The 4,984-nt window shown below is 43.1% G+C and overlaps 1 long non-coding RNA gene across 2 annotated transcripts; it reads right to left on the bottom strand.

Annotated features, from left to right (window-relative positions):
* Window positions 1–312: 312 nt before the first annotated feature.
* Window positions 313–4,585, bottom strand: LOC118290164. 2 transcript variants are annotated; one of them, XR_004786350.2, is made up of 2 exons: window positions 4,381–4,585; window positions 313–1,087 (listed from the first exon to the last, which is right to left on the bottom strand). It is a non-coding gene; the product is annotated as an uncharacterized LOC118290164 (long non-coding RNA). The 2 variants fall into 2 exon arrangements; XR_004786351.2 differs by having other exon boundaries at window positions 2,044–4,454.
* Window positions 4,586–4,984: the final 399 nt, after the last annotated feature.

The raw sequence follows: 4,984 nt of genomic DNA, 5'->3' as shown, positions 1-4,984 counted from the left end.
ACACAGCGAGATACAGTCACAAAGCTTTACAGGAGATCAAACTGAAGGCCGGCTTCCAAGACGGGTGTGGTACTGGTGAAATAATGAAGAAATGACTCCTGCTTACTCATGGGTTGGAACACGAACACGTGGATGGATGAGGCGTCTGGCATGATCGCATCACAAAACAGTCTCTGGAGTTACATATATTTATGAGTTTAATCATCTATTGATAGAGAATATAATTCATATTTGGGGGCTTTCATTATTCTTTTGTTTTTAATTTCCTGTGCCCGTCGAAGAGAAAAAAAATCAGATCATAGTAAAATCGCCTACTTTTGATTCATTGCTGCAAACATATGTGAATATGTGCGCAATTCTGATTTATTTTTCATACAGTTACAAAGGAGTGAAAAATATGCACAAGTCAAAATTAAATCTGTTTCATTTCAGTGTTTGTATTAGAGGATAAAGACATGATGTGTATTTTGTCAAAAAGACATCTTTTACTGTACATGTCAGGGTCAAACACAGTGGATGACGGAGAGGGTGGGGAGTTATTACAGAGACTGGACATTGAACAATAGTTTGCCACTGATATTGTTTTCCCCCTAAAGTCATAAAGAGCACTGAATGCTACTCATCATCTAAAGAGTATTCATCAAAATCTAAATATTAAAACCAAACTGCTTTCTTTATCCCCACAGACAACAATCAAACCTTTACAGCACAAATAAAAAGTACTTATCTTTCCTATTGTAAATCAAAGGCAAAGCTTTATGAAAACATCCTTCAGAAGCCTGAACCAGCAGCAATATTTACCTGGCCCCTGTTACTTAAGAGAAGCACTTCATGCAAAGGTATGGTTTTGTCTTTGCCACTAGGGTGAACTTACAGTACATTCTGTGGTATGGGTGTGTGTGTGTGTGTGTGTGTGTCTGTGTGTGTTGGTGGGGGACTCTCTGGAACAGGATGTAGCTGTGCAAACACCTGAAAGCGTCTCTTGCTTGTGTTTGCACAAGAGATGGAGCAGCAATAAGAGCAGATCCTTCACTGTAAGGCCTCAGGTCCACATGGGGCCTTTACCACAACCTGCCATCCTGTCAGTCTGAGGGAGGAGAGAAGAAGACCCAGAGATTAAAATCTCAGTTTTGGATTTACTTTATCATAAAAAATAGACCTCAAGGCACATGGCACAAAAATGGCTAAATGTTTTAACAAACATAAAGCTCAATGGATAACTTGGCAAGCAACGAATGATATTGCAAAACTATGCAAATGAGATGCAAATAGTGAGTCATTGCTGTGATGGAAAATTTATCTTTGGCCTAGAGACACATTTTCACTACGGTGCGCTATTACATTAACCATGGCTAATCTTAATGTTTCCATCATGATTGAGCAACCATCCAGTTATGACTAACTAAGTACATTTACTCATATACTGAACTTAAGGTATGTATTGATGTGCTCTACTTTTCTGTTCACTTCATTTGTACTCCACTACATGTCATAGTGACACATTCAACTTTAGACCACATCAAAATTATCAGACGGCTGTAACATAAGACCCTGACCCCTATGTTGGGAGTATTAACATAGTGCAAGTCACAGAGGCAATTTGACATTTTGCCAAGAATTATTTTTGCATTAATGCATCGGTACTTTTACTTACTGTGAATCTAAATACTTATTTTTAGAGAATCTGATTGTTTTCTCTTTCTGTGGATTTCAGAAATGAATGAATCGAGCCAATCTCAGAGACACACATGCAGAGAAGAAAACCCCCCCAAAAAACACTACAGATAATCATGTTTCCGTTGTCCATGTACTTCTATAGGACACCATATATATGTATTCTTGTTTCACTCGTTCCCTCCACAGGGAGGTCAAAGGTCAGGGTCAGCCCCAGTAAGGAACCTGGCTGGAGGGCATCTCTGCTGAGCAGGTGTTTGTCGTCATCAGCTTGAACTCATCTCTTTACGGCGTGTACATACTGTAAATGATGTGCTATACATAGCACACGCAGGGATTAAAGATCGAATAGACCACTTTTGTTCTTACGTAGCTCACAATAATGTCCCTTTAAAGGAGCAGAGCAGAGGCGGCGAAGGAAACACGTCCCTCCCGACCCAGCTGGTAAACGCAGACAAAGAACAGGTTTGACAGCCATGACTCTGTCCTCCCGGCGAGGGATGGATGGAGGCGTTGGGAGGAAGACGGGAAGATGAGAAAAAAGAAAAAGAAAAAAAAAGTCACGTCACCGGCAATTCCAGGTACTTTAGTGGGTCACATGAGATGCAGCAGGTGAACCGCACCTTGGCATTTAGTGCGAGCGCGTCTTGCTTTTGTCCACACGCAGCAGGGGTGCATTTCACCATCACGTTGACTCAGGTGTTTTCTCGACTCTCTCCGAGCTCAGTTGACAGTTGTGAAAACTTTGGTCCAGAAGTGGCCAGCTGATTCCTATCTAGCATTTTTTCTCATGAATCTCACACTTAATCCCCCCCCGACTATCAGTCTGCCTGGAAGTGTCTGAGTGTCACGCCCACCCTGCCCACCTGGGATACATCGAAACATGCCCCTAGTGTTCCCATGCTGCTGCGCATTGCATGTATCTATATGTCTATCTCCCCGTCTCCCTCATCTGTGCCGCTCTCTTTTTTTGTGTTCCTCCCGGACCGAAAAACGCCCGAGGTTTTTCTCGTGGGAAACTCTCGGGGTGGTATGTTGCTCCGTGAGCAGGGAGTGAGAGTGGAATCCCGTTTTTCTGGGTTGAGACTCACTCCCTGTTCCGCGATCCCATCCCAGGCTCGGTGTCACAACCCAGCATCGTGTCAGGACTCGCAGCGGTGTTAGGAAACTCTCGTCTGTTCTCGCTCAGCCGGATCATGGGGTTTTTGATTGCACACAGTCACCTATGCGCTACATCCCTCCGATCCTCTTTGGCTCCTTTATTAAATCCCTTTGTGTCTTTAACCATCCTTCCTTTATCCGTCAGGGTTTTTCTTTCCTTTTCCTTTACACAGCAGAATTCCAGCACTCCATTTCCGTGCAAGGAGCACATTTGCATTTAAACATTCAAACTGCCTGATGTCCTTTATCCAAGTACAGTTTATACGGCCTGAGGAGCAGCTGACGGTGAGTTTTCTTTCTGTTCATTCAGATGTTGACCAAACGTGAAGAAATAAAACCGAATTTGTATTACCTGACTCAACTCATGATGAAAGAAACCATTAATAGAACCATTAATTATAGAGGAAATTATTCCTATGAAAACTTGGATCCCAACTTCTGCTGCCAGACTTACTTCAGGGAATATAGTGAAGATTTTCTTTATTTACCCTATATATGTCAAAAAAGCAACTTCCTCCTGTGACCTATGCATTAGTTCCCGACAAGACTAGTGGTTTAATTTCCATGGCCATCAGGCGGGCCAAAATGGTCCCTCTCAGAGGGAAACAATGGCGTCTGTGATCTAAAGTGTTCACGGCGTTGTACAAATGAAAAGTGAAGGACGTTACTGTGTAAATAATAAAAAGGAGCTTCTGAGAGAGGATCCTGGCCCACTTTCTCACCTTTGCACATCTGGCCCACCACTGGTCATTTTGAAGTGACTGTGGCTGCGCTAAACCTTTTTTTAATTTGTGCAAATTAGAAGTTTCTGATTTCAGTTGATTAAAACAGACATTTCAGTGTCTGAACAGTCCTCGATGTTTCACATATGACAAGGCCACAGTATGATGTCAACGGAAACAGTCTCTCCTACTTACTTCCTCATTCCTCGTCTCCTCTCCCCATTTCCCAGAAAATGATAACGAAACGTGATTGGCCAAGGAGGAACCCTTGTGTGTGAAAAACGATTTTTTTTTTTCCCCTTTGCAATACAGATATTCGTATTTGTGGGTTGTTGTTTTTTACATAATCAACCTTTGAATCATGGATTTATGGATTTTTTTTAGGGGGGGGTCTCTATTTATCTCAGAAGGTCAGCGTCAGTTTAACCCAATTGAAAGGAGACGGCACGCATCAGCCGCCGATGTATTGTTATTTTGAGATGCTTTAAAACCGAATTTCAATGTGTGGTTAATCTTTAAAAAATGCAGAGCAGTTCCACATCCCCATACTACTTTCAGAATAATGCCGCTAAACCAAGAGACAGCTCTGCTTTTAAGTTTTTGATCTGCTTCAAACTCTATCAGCCATGATAGCAGGGAGACACACAGCCAATCAGAGAGCACAACACAGAGACGCAGACAGGTAACTTGCAGGCCAGCTGCGTGGCCACATCTCCTGTAAAAAAAGTGGGACACTTTGAAGTAGAAAGGAAGAGGAAAAGAGAAGCCAAAAGCGAGGACCGAGAGGTGAGGAGTGAGTGAAGCGAACACGAAGCAGACTTACGTTGAGATGACACAACAGCCGATGTCCTTTTGCTTTTGACGTCCGGAGAAAACGGGAAAGCAAACTATTCCCTGGACTTGAGTCTGAATGAATGGACGCGTAGAAGGGTGGACAAGAGGAGACAGCAGGAAGTGAGTGAAATCGGCTGGGGGAAGAGTATGACAGAGACGCAGCAACGCTTCCTGGGTCACGCAGAAGAAGAGAAAAAACACGCGTGTGCAATGCATACATGCATTTTATGGACTCGCGCGAATGATGACGCAAGTTATGTCACCATGGTGATTTGCCTTCACTTTTGGGGAGCTGTCACCATGGTGACAGATCCAAAAACAACCAAACTCATATGTCAGGAGGTGCTTTTCTCTTTCTGCTGTAATTTCGCACATTCAAAGTATCTCATAGACTTCTTCACACAGGCGATGTGAGCTGGAGCACGTCGTTGTCTTCGCACGTGGGGAAGGTCACAGCAAAGGTCAGGTTCAGAGCCTGGGAGCCCGTGTTGTTGGGAAGTAAAAAGTATCACACTAAATTAAAGTTTTATCGGGAAGCAGTTTGGTTAACAAGGGGGAAACACAATTATGTTATCGTATCATTGAACCCTGCA

The sequence above is a fragment of the Scophthalmus maximus genome, chromosome 18 (assembly GCF_022379125.1).
Source record: "Scophthalmus maximus strain ysfricsl-2021 chromosome 18, ASM2237912v1, whole genome shotgun sequence".
Taxonomy (NCBI): domain Eukaryota; kingdom Metazoa; phylum Chordata; class Actinopteri; order Pleuronectiformes; family Scophthalmidae; genus Scophthalmus; species Scophthalmus maximus.
The sequence above is the reverse complement of the archived record's forward strand: the minus strand, read 5'-3'. Positions and strand labels throughout refer to the sequence as shown.